Raw genomic sequence first — 15,140 nt, forward strand, 5'->3', positions numbered from 1 at the left:
TAGCTTTTGCTCTAGTACTTCACTTATATCTTTTAGAGCATGGTGGTGGATTTGTTTTATAGAAACTATTGATCTCTCATGCTTCACTTAGATTATTTTGAGAGTCTTAAATAGCATCGTAATTTGCTTAAATAATCCTAATATGCAAGGTATTCAAGATTAGTAAAAACTTTCTTATGAGTGTTTTGAATACTGAGAGAAGTTTGATGCTTGATGATTGTTTTGAGACATGGAGGTAGTGATATTAAAGTTGTGCTAGTTGAGTAGTTGTGAATTTGAGAAATACTTGTGTTGAAGTTTGCAAGTCCCGTAGCATGCACGTATGGTAAATGTTATGTAACAAATTTGAAACATGAGGTGTTCTTTGATTGTCCTCCTTATGAGTGGCGGTCGGGGATGAGCGATGGTCTTTTCCTACCAATCTATCCCCCTAGGAGCATGCGCGTAGTGCTTGGTTTTTGATGACTTGTAGATTTTTGCAATAAGTATGTGAGTTCTTTATGACTAATGTTGAGTCCATGGATTATACGCACTCTCACCGTTCCATCATTGCTAGCCTCTTCGGTACCGTGCATTGCCCTTTCTCACATTGAGAGTTGGTGCAAACTTCGCCGGTGCATCCAAACCCCGTGATATGATACGCTCTTTCACACATAAACCTCCTTATATCTTCCTCAAAACAGCCACCATACCTACCTATTATGGCATTTCCATAGCCATTCCGAGATATATTGCCATGCAACTTTCCACCATTCCGTTTATCATGACACGTTCATCAATGTCATATTGCTTTGCATGATCATGCAGTTGACATAGTAGTTGTGGCAAAGCCACCATTCATAATTCTTTCATACATGTCACTCTTGGTTCATTGCATATCCCGGTACACCGCCGGAGGCATTCATATAGAGTCATACTCTGTTCTAGTATCGAGTTGTAATCATTGAGTTGTAAATAAATAGAAGTGTGATGATCATCATTTTCTAGAGCATTGTCCCAAGTGAGGAATAAAAAAAGAGAGAACGGCCATAAAAAAGAGAAGGCCCAAAAAAATGAGAGAAAAAGAGAGAAGGGACAATGTTACTATCCTTTTACCACACTTGTTCTTCAAAGTAGCACCATAATCTTCATGATAGAGAGTCTCTTGTTTTGTCACTTTCATATACTAGTGGGAATTTTTCATTATAGAACTTGGCTTGTATATTCCAACAATGGGCCTCCTCAAGTGCCCTAGGTCTTCGTGAGCAAGCAAGTTGGATGCACACCCACTTAGTTTCTTTTGTTGAGCTTTCATATATTTATAGCTCTAGTGCATCCGTTGCATGGCAATCCCTACTCCTTGCATTAACATCAATCGATGGGCATCTCCATAGCTCATTGATTAGCCTCGTTGATGTGAGACTTTCTCCTTTTTTTTGTCTTATCCACATAACCCCCATGATCATATTCTATTCCACCCATAGTGTTATATCCATGGCTCACGCTCATGTATTGCGTGAAGGTTGAAAAAGTTTGAGATTACTAAAGTATGAAACAATTGCTTGGCTTGTCATCGGGGTTGTGCATGATGAGAGCATTCTTGTGTGACGAAAATGGAACATGACTAAACTATATGATTTTGCAGGGATGAACTTTCTTTGGCCATGTTATTTTGAGAGGACATAATTGCTTAGTTAGTATGCTTGAAGTATTATTATTTCTATGTCAATATTGAACTTTTATCTTGAATCTTTCGAATATGAATATTCATACCACAATTAAGAAGAATTACATTGAAATTATGCCAAGTAGCATTCCCCATCAAAAATTCTGTTTTTATCATTTACCTACTCGAGGACGAGCAGGAATTAAGCTTGGGGATGCTTGATACGTCTCCAACGTATCTATAATTTTTGATTGCTCCATGCTATATTATCTTCTGTTTTGGACATTATTGGGCATTATTATACACTTTTATATTATTTTCGGGACTAACCTATTAACCGGGGGGCCAACCCAGAATTGCTGTTTTTTGCCTATTTCAGAGTTTCGCAGAAAAAGAATATCAAACGGAGTCCAAACGGAATGAAACCTTCGGGAACGTGATTTTTGGAACAAACATGATCCAGAGGACTTGGACCCTACGTCAGGAAAGCTACCAGGAAGCCACGAGGTAGGGGGCGCGCCTACCGCCGTAGGCACGCCCTCCACCCTCGTAGGCCCCACGTTGCTCCACCGACGTATTCCTTCCTCCTATATATACCTACGTACCCCCAAACTACCAGAAACGGAGCCAAAAACCTAATTCCACCGCCGCAACCTTCTGTACCCGTGAGATCCCATCTTGGGGCCTGTTCCGGAGCTCCGCCGGAGGGGGCATCGATCATGGAGGGCTTCTACATCAACACCATAGCCTCTCCGATGATGTGTGAGTAGTTTACCTCAGACCTTTGGGTCCATAGTTATTAGCTAGATGGCTTCCTCTCTCTTTTTGGATATCAATACAATGTTCTCTCCCTCTCTTGTGGAGATCTATTCGATGTAATCTTCTTTTGCGGTGTGTTTGTTGAGACCGATGAATTGTGGGTTTATGATCAAGTTTATCTATGAAAATATTTGAATCTTCTCGAATTCTTTTATGTATGATTGGTTATCTTTGCAAGTCTCTTCGAATTATCAGTTTGGTTTGGCCTACTAGATTGATCTTTCTTGCAATGGGAGAAGTGCTTAGCTTTGGGTTCAATCTTGCGGTGTCCTTTCCCAGTGACAGTAGGGGCGGCAAGGCACGTATTGTATTGTTGCCGTCGAGGATAACAAGATGGAGTTTATATCATATTGCATGAGTTTATCCCTCTACATCATGTCATCTTGCTTAAAGCGTTACTCTGTTCTTATGAACTTAATACTCTAGATGCATGCTGGATAGCAGTCGATGTGTGGAGTAATAGTAGTAGATGCAGGCAGGAGTCGGTCTACTTGTCTCGGACGTGATGCCTATATAGATGATCATACCTAGATATTCTCATAACTATGCTCAATTCTGTCAATTGCTGAACAGTAATTTGTTCACCCACTGTAATACTTATGCTCTTGAGAGAAGCCACTAGTGAAACCTATGGCCCCCGGGTCTATTTTCCATCATATTAATCTCCCGACAACAAGCTATTTCAGGCGCCGTTTTTATTTTACTTTCTTTACTTTGCATCTTTATCATAAAAAATACCAAAAATATTATCTTATCATATCTATCAGATCTCACTCTCGTAAGTGACCGTGAAGGGACTGACAACCCCTTTATTGCGTTGGTTGCGAGGATTTATTTGTTTGTGTAGGTGCGAGGGACTCGTGCGTGGACTCCTACTGGATTGATACCTTGGTTCTAAAAAACTGAGGGAAATACTTACGCTACTTTGCTACATCACCCTTTCCTCTTAAAGGGAAAACCAACGCAGTGCTCAAGAGGTAGCAAGAAGGATTTCTGGCGCCGTTGCCGGGGAGTCTACGCAAAATTCAACATACCAAGTACCCATCACAAACCCTTATCTCCCGCATTACATCATTTGCCATTTGCCTCTCGTTTTCCTCTCCCCCACTTCACCCTTGCTATTTTACTCGCCCTCTCTTTTCCGTTCGCCTTTTTCGCTTGCTTCTTGTTTGCTCATGTGTTGGATTGCTTGCTTGTCATTATGGCTAGTCCCTTATCTTCTTCGTTGTCTCCCGAGAATGAAGTTCTTAACTTTAAGCAAAGGGATGGAGAAAATCTAAAAGACGCTTGGTATAGAATTTGCAATGCTCAAAATAGATCTACCAGGAAGCAATCTACTTCCGTTCTTCTCCGAAATTTTTATGTAGGCGCTACTCCTTGGTACAGATATATCCTTGATACCATTACCGGAGGGAATTTCTTGGTTAGCCATACTTTTGATTCTTATAATGCTATGATAGATTTGTTTGGCTCACCACCTCTTTTGGTTAATGGAACTATATTAACCATTGTTCGTGAATTCGGTAACTGGTAACTGCTCGGTCGACTACTGATTAGCGATTAATCGGTTAATTGGCCATTTAACTGAATTAATCGGTCGATCATTAATCGGCTGCACATGAGAATATATTGGCAACATGTAACTAGTTTTTCACGTATTGTACCACATAATCCAATGCTCACAACTATGTATTATACATTTATACTAAAATATAATGTCATGGGCATATAAAAAGCATGGACAAGAGGTAGAATTGTTACCTGGATGGTTTGGTCATGATGCTTCCAAACCGGAGGTTACGGTGCCAAATAATGGCCTAGATTGCCGCTTCGGTTATCCCCCTTTTTTATGGATGCCGCTTCAGTTACCTGACTCATCACCGATTAATTGGTTTGACAATCAGTTAATCGTCTGACAACCGATTAAATGCCAGTTAATCGGCTTGACCATTTAATGAACCGAGTATGTGGTATTCGCCTCAGTTAGGCACTGAGTAGCGACTAAATGGGCATTTAAATGGTAACTCGGCCGAGTTCTTGAACAATGATATTAACTTTGGAGCATGTAATGCAAAGACTTGAAATTATTGAAAATAAAGTTGCTACCGTAGAGTTAATTGAAAATTTTGATAAAAAGATCCACAACCAAATTACCCAATATGGATCTAAAGTAGGAGTCACTTTGAAAAATATTAATGAGAAGGAACCCATAGTTAATGAAAGAATAAATCAGGATTCCACTAGAATCGATAAACTTGAGGGTATCATTACCAACTTGGGAACCGCTTTTTCTTCTGTAAAGAACACTCCAAGTCCTCCAACTAAAATTGCCAAGCTTATGTATGTTCCTAAAAATAAGGGTGAATCCTCTAGTAAGGAAACTGCGGATCTCAAATCTATAAGTATTCATCCCAATATTTTTGCTATCATTACGGAACCATTTGCTACAAATGAATTTTTCGGTTATGTGCCTAGAAGTTTGATATTTAATAAAAAGAAAGAAACTTCTAAGGATGATAGATGTCTCATTGAAGAATTGCCTACCAAAGATGGCAATACCTAGATCTATCCTTGCTTTTATGCCTAGCTAGGGGCGTTAAACGATAGAGCTTGTTGGGAGGCAACCCAATTTTATTTTTAGTTTTTTGCTTTTTGCTTCTGTTTAGGAATAAATATTTGATCTAGCCTCCGGTTAGATGTCCTTTTATGTTTTAATTAGTGTTTGTGCCAAGTTTAACCTATAGGATCTTCTTGGATGATAGTTATTTGATCTTGCTGTAAATTCCAGAAACTTTCTGTTCACGAAAATAATTCTTAAAAATCACCAGAACGTGATAAAATATTGATTCCAATTGCTGCTGATCAATAAACAAATTTTCTAGGTTTTCCTATTTTTTCTGAATTTTTGGAGTTCCAGAAGTTTGCGTTAGTTACAGATTACTACAGACTGTTCTGTTTTTGACAGATTCTGTTTTTCGTGTGTTATTTGCTTATTTTGATGAATCTATGGCTAGTAAAATAGTTTATAAACCTTAGAGAAGTTGGAATACAGTAGGTTTAACACCAATATAAATAAAGAATTAGTTCATTATAGTACCTTGAAGTGGTCTTTTGTTTTCTTTCGCTAACGGAGCTCACGAGATTTTCTGCTGAGTTTTGTGTTGTGAAGTTTTCAAGTTTTGGGTGAAAGATTTGATGGATTATGGAACAAGGAGTGGCAAGAGCCTAAGCTTGGGGATGCCCATGGCACCCCAAGATAATCTAAGGACACCAAAAAGCCAAAGCTTGGGGATGCCCCGGAAGGCATCCCCTCTTTCGTCTACTTCCATCGGTAACTTTACTTGGAACTATATTTTTATTCACCACATGATATGTGTTTTGCTTGGAGCGTCTTGTATTATTTGAGTCTTTATTTGTTAGTTTACCACAATCATCCTTGCTGTACACACCTTTTGAGAGAGTCACACTTGCTGTACACATCTTTTAGAGCACGGTGGTGCATTTGTTTTATAGAAACTATTGATCTCTCATGCTTCACTTATATTATTTTGAGAGTCTTAAAATAGCATTGCAATTTGCTTTAATCATAATATCATGAGAAATCTTATGCTTGATAATTGTTTTGAGATATAAAGGTGGTAATATCATAGTTGTGCTAGTTGAGTAATTGTGAATTGAAAAATACATGTGTTGGAGTTTGTGATTACCGTAGCATGCACGTATTGTGAACCGTTATGTAACGAAGTCGGAGAATGAAGTATTTGTTGATTGTCTTCCTTTCTGTGGCGGTCGGGATCGTGCGATGGTTAACTCCTACCAACCCTTCCCCTAGGAGCATGCGTAGTAGTACTTTGCTTCGAGGGCTAATATATTTTTGCAATAAGTATATGAGTTCTTTATGACTAATGTGAGTCCATGGATTATACGCACACTTACCTTTCCGCAATTTTCTAGCCTCTTCGGTACCGCGCATTGCCCTTTCTCACCTTGAGAGTTGGTGCAAACTTCGCCGGTGCATCCAAACCCCGTGATATGATGCGCTCTATCACACGTAAACCTCCTTATATCTTCCTCAAAACAGTCACCATACCTACCTATCATGGCATTTCCATAGCCATTCCGAGATATATTGCCATGCAACTTTCCACCATTTTATTTATCATGACACACTCCATTATTGTCATATTGCTTTGCATGATCATGTAGTTGACATTGTATTTGTGGCAAAGCCACCGTTCATAATTCTTTCATACATGTCGCTCTTGATTCATTGCATATCCCGGTACACCGCCGGAGGCATTCATATAGAGTCATATTTTGTTCTAAGTATTGAGTTGTAATTCATGAGTTGTAAGAAAATAAAAGTGTGATGATCATCATTATTAGAGCATTCTCCCAAGTGAGGAAAGGATGATGGAGACTATGATTCCCCCACAAGTCGGGATGAGACTCCGGACTAAATAAAAGAAGAGAAAAAAAGAGGCCATAAAAAAATAAAATGCCCAAATAAAAAAATGAGAGAAAAAGGGAGAAGGGACAATGTTACTATCCTTTTACCACACTTGTGCTTCAAAGTAGCACCGTGATCTTCATAATAGAGAGTCTCTCATTTTGTCACTTTCATATACTAGTGGGAAATTTCATTATAGAACTTAGCTTGTATATTCCAATGATGGGCTTCCTCAAATGCCTGAGGTCTTCGTGACCAAGCAAGTTGGATGCACACCCACTTAGTTTCTTTTTGAGCTTTCATACACTTATAGCTCTAGTGCATCCGTTGCATGGCAATCCCTACTCCTCACATTAACAGCTCCATAGCCCGTTGATTAGCCTCGTTGATGTGAGACTTTCTCCTTTTTTTGTCTTCCCACATAACCCCTACCATTATACCTTATTCCACCATAGTGCTATATCCATGGCTTGCGCTCATGTATTGCGTAAGAGTTGAAAAGGCCGAAGCGCGTTAAAAGTATGAACCAATTGCTTGGCTAAAACCGGGGTCGTACATGATATGAAAATTTTGTGTGGGGAAGATGGAGCATAGCCAGACTATATGATTTTGTAAGGATAACTTGCTTTGGCTATGTTATTTTGATAAGACATAATTGCTTAGTTAGGATGCTTGAAGTATTATTGTTTTTATATCAACATTAAACTTTTATATTCAATCGTATCAAATCTAAACATTAATGCCACAATAAGAAGAATTATATTGAAATTATGCCAAGTAGCATTCCACATCAAAAATTCTGTTTTTATCATTTACCTACTCGAGGACGAGCAGGAATTAAGCTTGGGGATGCTTGATACGTCTCCAACGTATCTATAATTTTTGATTGTTCCATGCTATATTATATTCTCTTTTGGACATTATTGGGCTTTATTATACACTTTTATATTATTTTTGGGACTAACCTATTGACCGATGGCCCGGCCCAGAATTGCTGTTTTTGCCTATTTCAGAGTTTCGCGGAAAAAGAATATCAAACGGAGTCCAAACGGAATGAAACCTTCGCGAACCTGATTTTCGGAACGAACGTGATCCAGAGGACTTGGACCCTACATCAAGAAAGCAATCAGGAAGGCACGAGGTAGGGGGGCGCGCCTACCCCACCAGGGCGCACCCTCCACCCTCGTGGGCCCCACGTTGCTCCACCGACGTACTTCTTCCTCCTATATATACCTACGTACCCCCAAACTACCAGATACGGAGCCAAAAGCCTAATTCCACCGCCGCAACCTTCTGTACCCGTGAGATCCCATCTTGGGGCCTGTTCCGGAGCTCCGCCGTAGGGGGCATCGATCACGGACAGCTTCTACATCAACACCATAGCCTCTCCGATGATGTGTGAGTAGTTTACTTCAGACCTTCGGGTCCATAGTTATTAGCTAGATGGCTTCTTCTCTCTTTTTGGATCTCAATACAATGTTCTCCCCCTCTCTCGTGGTGATCTATTCGATGTAATCTTCTTTTGTGGTGTGTTTGTTGAGACCGATGAATTGTGGGTTTATGATCAAGTTTATCTATGCAATATTTGATTCTTCTCTGAATTCTTTTATGTATGATTGGTTATCTTTGCAAGTCTCTTCAAATTATCAGTTTGGTTTGGCCTACTAGATTGATGTTTCTTGCAATGGGAGAAGTGCCTAGCTTTGGGTTCAATCTTGCGGTGTCCTTTCCCAGTGACAGTAGGGGCAGCAAGGCACATATTGTATTGTTGCCATCGAGGATAACAAGATGGGGTTTATATCATATTGCATGAGTTTATCCCTCTACATCATGGCATCTTGCTTAAAGCGTTACTCTGTTCTTATGAACATAATACTCTAGATGCATGCTGGATAGCGGTCGATGTGTGGAGTAATAGTAGTAGATGCAGGCAGGAGTCGGTCTACTTGTCTCGGACGTGATGCCTATATACATGATCATACCTCATAACTATGCTCAATTCCGTCAATTGCTCAACAGTAATTTGTTCACCCACCGTAATACTTATGCTCTTGAGAGAAGCCACTAGTGAAACCTATGGCCCCCGGGTCTATTTTCCATCATAATAATCTCCCGACAACAAGCTATTTCAGGCGCCGTTTTTATTTTACTTTCTTTACTTTGCATCTTTATCATAAAAAATACCAAAAATATTATCTTATCATATCTATCAGATCTCACTCTCGTAAGTGACCGTGAAGGGATTGACAACCCCTTTATTGCGTTGGTTGCGAGGATTTATTTGTTTGTGTAGGTGCGAGGGACTCGTGCGTGGCCTCCTACTGGATTGATACCTTGGTTCTCAAAAACTGAGGGAAATACTTACGCTACTTTGCTGCATCACCCTTTCCTCTTCAAGGGAAAACCAACGCAGTGCTCAAGAGGTAGCAGTGGACTTGCCGAAGCGGATGCGGATTGGGTGTGTCAGGAGCTTGGATGAAGACCTTGTCTCGGCCTTGGGCCTGTGACCGGCGATGGTGGCGGCTGCAGGTGTTTTAGACCTTCTTGGAGGCATCGCTGCTTTGCTGCCACTCCCTTACTGCATGGATCCGGCTCCGGGGAAAACCCTAACTCTTGTCTGATTGGATGTTGTCGGCCATGGCGTCGTTTCCCCTCTCGAGGGCTTCGTCTTTGGAGCTAGGCATCGGCAAGTGGGACTAGTGAAAGGTCTCGGTGTTGGAGTTGAGGCTTCTGTGGCAACGATGGTGGAGGCGGGGAAGTCGGAGGCATGGCAATGGTTGAGTTAGTCGGCTCTTCTTCGACGTGTTCGTGGGATTATGTTGGGTTGTACGGTAATCAAACCTCCATGAGTGATGAACCGTCAAAAACACCAACATCAAAAACACAATAGAGGATGACCACAAGCTCCAAAACTCACAGGGAGAAAAGCTAAACAAGAAGCTAGAAAGATGATACCAGCGATGCAATGGTTTGAGCTCTTTATGAACGATATGATCAAGCTACTCACTCGAGGGCCCACCTTGATAGTACGGTAATCAAATCTATAACCTGGCCTCCAAACTAACACCATGAGACCGGTAAAATAGAAACCCCATTAAGGTCAAACCTTTAACTTGCACGTAGTCCACTTGAGCTAGAAGAAGATGATCTTGTCCTATCAAATTGGACCACATTTCTTGATTGAGCTGGCTCGATGAAGACTAGTAGATTGCTCCCCATAGTCCACTATGGGTGAGCCTCTCTTCGGCACATTTTCACATGTCCATTGTCACAAGAATAGACGGAAACCTTCAAGCATATGATTCCTTCATGATCCTCCTCTCGAACTTGCACAACACCATTGCCGCGGTGGTTGTCATCGCCGTCGTCGCATTTGCCATACCGGCCGCAACATCTGGGGTAACGGAGGGTTGGACCCGAGCGAGACCCTCGTAGGGGAGTGTGAATCTCCACCCCGGCCAAAGCCGATGTGCCTGCACCCATAGACCCCATCCGGTCGCCGCCGCCAAAGAACTGCTAGGCATTGCAGGCACAGGAACGAACACGGAGGGTGGTCGATGGTTGCAGATTTAGCACCGACACCGTTGTCGGGTGGAGAAGGGGGTTGGATCCACACCAGTAAAGCGGCATATGAAACCGTCGGTTTCATTTTCAAAGTTCCAAGAGGATTTGAGCACACTGTTGGGATCAATCACTGATTGTTGCACAGACTTGAGGCACTGGATATCTTGTTCAGAACCAAAACACAACGATGAGCTGCTCAAGAGGAGAAACAAACGGAGGAACTTGGTATCCTCATCCATCGCTCTACCGGGCCAAAGGCAGCAACTTGTCAATTCCAATGCCAGCGCCACCGTACCTGACCAAAACATCTGTAAGAAAACTTATAAACTCGGATTCAAATAAACAAGACCAGTTGATGCAGCCAAAGCAACCTTCAGAAAGGCAAATAATAAGACATGGAGAGTGGTTTTTCTACACTTTAGCTCGGTGCACCCACGCAAGAAAATATAGCAAAATATTTCAAAAAAATCTGAAACTTTGTGAGCCTGATTATCAACAAATATTTATGGGCGCTTGCAAAGTTTTGTGGTCAAATAACATTCGATGAGCTCTATAAGACAAAATCAATAAAAAATTAGTCAAAACCATGGCACTATGAATAACAAACAACGTACGGGTAAATCATAACCCGGACGAGGGCCGACGGGGATGGATATCAAAACCATGGCACTATGAATAACAAACAACGTACGGGTAACATAATTATACAAGTAACTATATATCTAAATCACACAAACATGATTTTTTATATAAAAAAGATAAGAACAAGAGGCTCACCCCACAAGGTGGTGCCGGCGACAGGACGGTGCGGACGATCGACGGTGGTTAGGACGGAGACGGGAAGGCACTAAGTAAACCACACCTACATATGCAAACTAAGAGTTATTTTGAGCTCAAATTGCATATAAATCAAATAAACTACCACATATAATTCCACCCAAATTACTAAAACGCATAAATTAATCACTATATAAAGCATTGCAAGAGCTAATCTAGCAATGAGAGATGAAAAGACAAAGTTGCTTACCTTTGTGATCACTTGAATGGATGGGGGCCTTCAAATCTTGACAAAATTTGGGCAAAATGTGTGATGAGCTCGAGGTAGAGGGGAAGAACAGAGAGGAGAGGGGAAAGGGGATAAACAGAGCGAGCTCGATCGCGGATGGACGAATGGTTTATATAGGGCGACCTTTAGTACCGGTTCGTGGCATGAACCGGTACTAAAGGTGCTGGAGGGGCCCCAGACTGACAACATCCTGCCACCACTCTCTTTAGCACCGGTTCGTGGCACGAACCGGTGCTACAAGTTTGGCACGAGCCGGTACTAATGAGAGCGGCCCGCCTAGCCGTTGGAACCGGCACTAATGGTCACATTAGTGCCGGCTCAAATACAAACCGGGACTAATGAGCTGAACATTAGGCCCTTTTTCTATTAGTGAGAACACCTACATCTCTGACCAGATGGGCATGGCACGACGACAAGAGCTTTATCCCGAAGATCGGACTGCAGGTCAGAGGCTAGCCTATCTCGCTCATGACCTTCGCTGGTGAGCGTGTTCGTCTTTCTCTCGGTCGGCACGAGCCGGTACTAATGAGAGCGGCCCGCGTAGCCGTTGGAACCGGCACTAATGGTCACATTAGTGCCGGCTCAAATACAAACCGGGACTAATGAGCTGAACATTAGGCCCTTTTTCTATTAGTGAGAACACCTACATCTCTGACCAGATGGGCATGGCACGACGACAAGAGCTTTATCCCGAAGATCGGACTGCAAGTCAGAGGCTAGCCTATCTCGCTCATGACCTTCGCTGGTGAGCGTGTTCGTCTTTCTCTCGGTGCTCGATGCGTGCATGTAACGAGAGGAGTGTTGTGCTGGTAAAAAATAAAACGAAATTTGAAAAAAAGCCCGGTGCTAATGTATAGCACGTGCCAACCTGGGGATGCAATTGCGCTATTTTTGCTGCATTGTTTTGGTCCGTGCGCACTTATCGGTGCTGGATCACGGATGGGCTCGGAGGCCTTCTTTTCGTCCGTGTGCACTTTTTAGTGCTGGGTCACGGGTTGGGCTCAGTGGCCTCTTTTATTTATGCTCTTTGGCATCTTTCGTAGCTAACAGCCGTGCATGATACCCATGTTGGCGATGCAGTAGACAGAGTCCGTCTAATAAACCCGTCACGTGTCAGTTAGACTTCCGGTACGGTACTAAAGTAGCGATTCCCTTCGGGCGTCCCTGAAAAACTCGAATATGGCCCAACTTAGCCCGTTTCAGGCCGCCAAGGCCCGTTCGGCCGTTCCCCTTCCACTCTCAATCTCTCGTCTCGCCGCCGCAAGTTCCTCTTCTGGATGAAAAGAAGGCCGTGGTCCGTCCAGGGCTGCGCCGCTGCGGGTCTCCGTCGCCGTCGGCAGTTGCAGCGTCAGTCCGCCAGCCGCCAGGCTAGAAGGAGATGCCATCCAATTCATCCGTCGCCGTCGGCAGTTGAATCCTGGCCGTCTCGTCGGGGACCTGCGCTGCGCGACCGCTGACAAGTGCTCCAACAGGTCGGCGTCCCAAGTATCCCGTCCGGGTCGCGACCGCTGAGTGTATCTGTGGCATCGCAGGGGCAGTGCAGTACGAGCACCTACCAGTCCGGGAGAAGCACGATTTCAGTCTCTGGCAGCGAAGAACGCGAATTCCGGCCGGTGGCCGCCGTGGCGGACGCAGTACTACCGCGGACGGCGAAGAGTCTGGCGTGCAGCCGACGCGGCCGGACGAGCTGCAGCGCGCACGGACGCGGCGAGCAGCCCCGCGGGGTCGACGTGTCTTGAGATCTTGGTCCCTTATTTATATATAGTTCTAGCATTAACCGGTCTGGAGGTGCGCCGTGCGCCCTGGGCTAGTAAACTCGGACGCAGCCGGACGAGAATGGTGCCAGTGCTGCTCGTGCTTTGGAGGTTGATGAGACCTCCATGCCAGAGCCAGCAGCTACCGTTGTAGGAGTACGCGGCGCAGAAGCAGTCACCGAGACACGAGCGCTCGCCGCGGCTACGACACCCCGCACGTCGCTCGGGAGCCACACGTTGGGCTTGGGCATGGCATACAAACCGTCGACGTTCTTCGCCTCCCGCGTGGCGGTCTGGGTGCCGCCGCCGCCGCGCGTGCACTGCTGCAGCGTTCTCGACGCACGCTGCGCCTTGGGGTGCGAGGATCCACTGGCCGGCTGACGTCAGGAGCTTGATCTGACCCGTCACGTCCTTTCAGGGTACTCCCTTGGGACGTCCTCCCAGTACAAGACGATCGGTACGCAATATGCATGCGTTCAAGAAGGGCAAAGCATGAAAATGGGGAGAAAAACACTGCTGAAGCGCAGAGTTATACTATAGGCTAGCCGGAGCTGCCTTGTTTGTGTTCCGTTAGAAATGCCGGCAGGGTACATAACTAATCACGGCCAGTTGATGCCTCGCATCTTTCTAGAAGAGTTGAACTTGACATACTGTATGTATTTACAAACACCGGCAGCGTGGCTAGTTGCCGGGCATACATATCATGTGAATTAAGACAACCGTTGCTGCAAGGAACGTACTAAGATTATTGTCAGAAGTGCTCAGTTGGCCTCCCGAAGCTATGGCAGAAGAATTTTCAGAACAACAAGTGAATCATATCCGAACGACGTAGGCATGGAACTTCTCGGAGCAGACGAAGCAGTGTGGGAAGTAGAAGGCCACCACGAACCCCACGACGAATCCGATGGCCGCTCCAATGCTGGACTGGTCGTTGAGCCTGTGCAGCCTGATTCGTACTGGTCTCCATCTTCTCCTTCAGGGGGGGGGGGGGGGGGGGGCAATCATCCAAGGGTGAACCACAAAGCCCTTGGTTACCAACAAAGTTCGAAGCCCCAAACTTCTTCTCTAGCAAATAAGGATGAGTCCGCAACATTGAATATGACTAACCGATCAAGCAAATCGAATTGCGATGGAATTTCACCGCTGAGTTGGTTATGCTGGAGGTTGAGGACATTCAGATATGTCATGTTTGAGATATTCTGTAGGATCGGACCCGAAAAACTATTGTACGAAAGGTCCAGATATGTCAGATACGGCATCTCCCGTGAAATGTCATGAGGGATTGGTCCTGAAAAATTGTTATTTGACAGGTCCAGGTCGGTCACGCTTGAACAGTTCTGTAGACCACGAGGAAATGCAGCTTGAAGTCCAAGGTTGCCGAGACGCAGAGAGAAAATCATATTCTCGTCGGGGTGCCAACATTCCACACCAGTAAAGAGGCAGATGTAACCTTCGGTGGCATTTTTAAAGATCCATGAGGATTTGAGTACACCGTTGGGATCATTCACTGATTGTTGCACGGACTTCAGGCATTGGATATCAGCTTCAGAACCAAAACACAACGATGAGCAGCTCAAGAGTAAAACCAAAAGGAGGAACTTGGTATCATCAGCCATCACAAAGCATGGAGTGAAACAAAGAGCAGCTCTGCTCGGCCAAAACCTGCAGCTTGTAAATTCCGACGTCACCTGATCAAAGCTTGTGTAAGAACACTTGAACACGCTAGTTGAAAAAATAAGAAATAATTTGCCCAGATATGATGACACCACAAAGTAGACTCCAAGACCAAGAGCGCCAATAAAAAAGTCTGGAAACACTTGTTTTGTTAATTTCATGTAATTC

At 43.9% G+C, this 15,140-nt stretch overlaps 1 pseudogene; it reads right to left on the reverse strand.

Moving 5' to 3' along the window:
* Positions 1-14,111: 14,111 nt before the first annotated feature.
* On the reverse strand, positions 14,112-14,914 carry LOC123075137 (probably inactive leucine-rich repeat receptor-like protein kinase At5g48380; annotated as a pseudogene).
* Positions 14,915-15,140: the final 226 nt, after the last annotated feature.

The sequence above is a fragment of the Triticum aestivum genome, chromosome 3D (genome assembly GCF_018294505.1).
Source record: "Triticum aestivum cultivar Chinese Spring chromosome 3D, IWGSC CS RefSeq v2.1, whole genome shotgun sequence".
NCBI classification, from domain to species: domain Eukaryota; kingdom Viridiplantae; phylum Streptophyta; class Magnoliopsida; order Poales; family Poaceae; genus Triticum; species Triticum aestivum.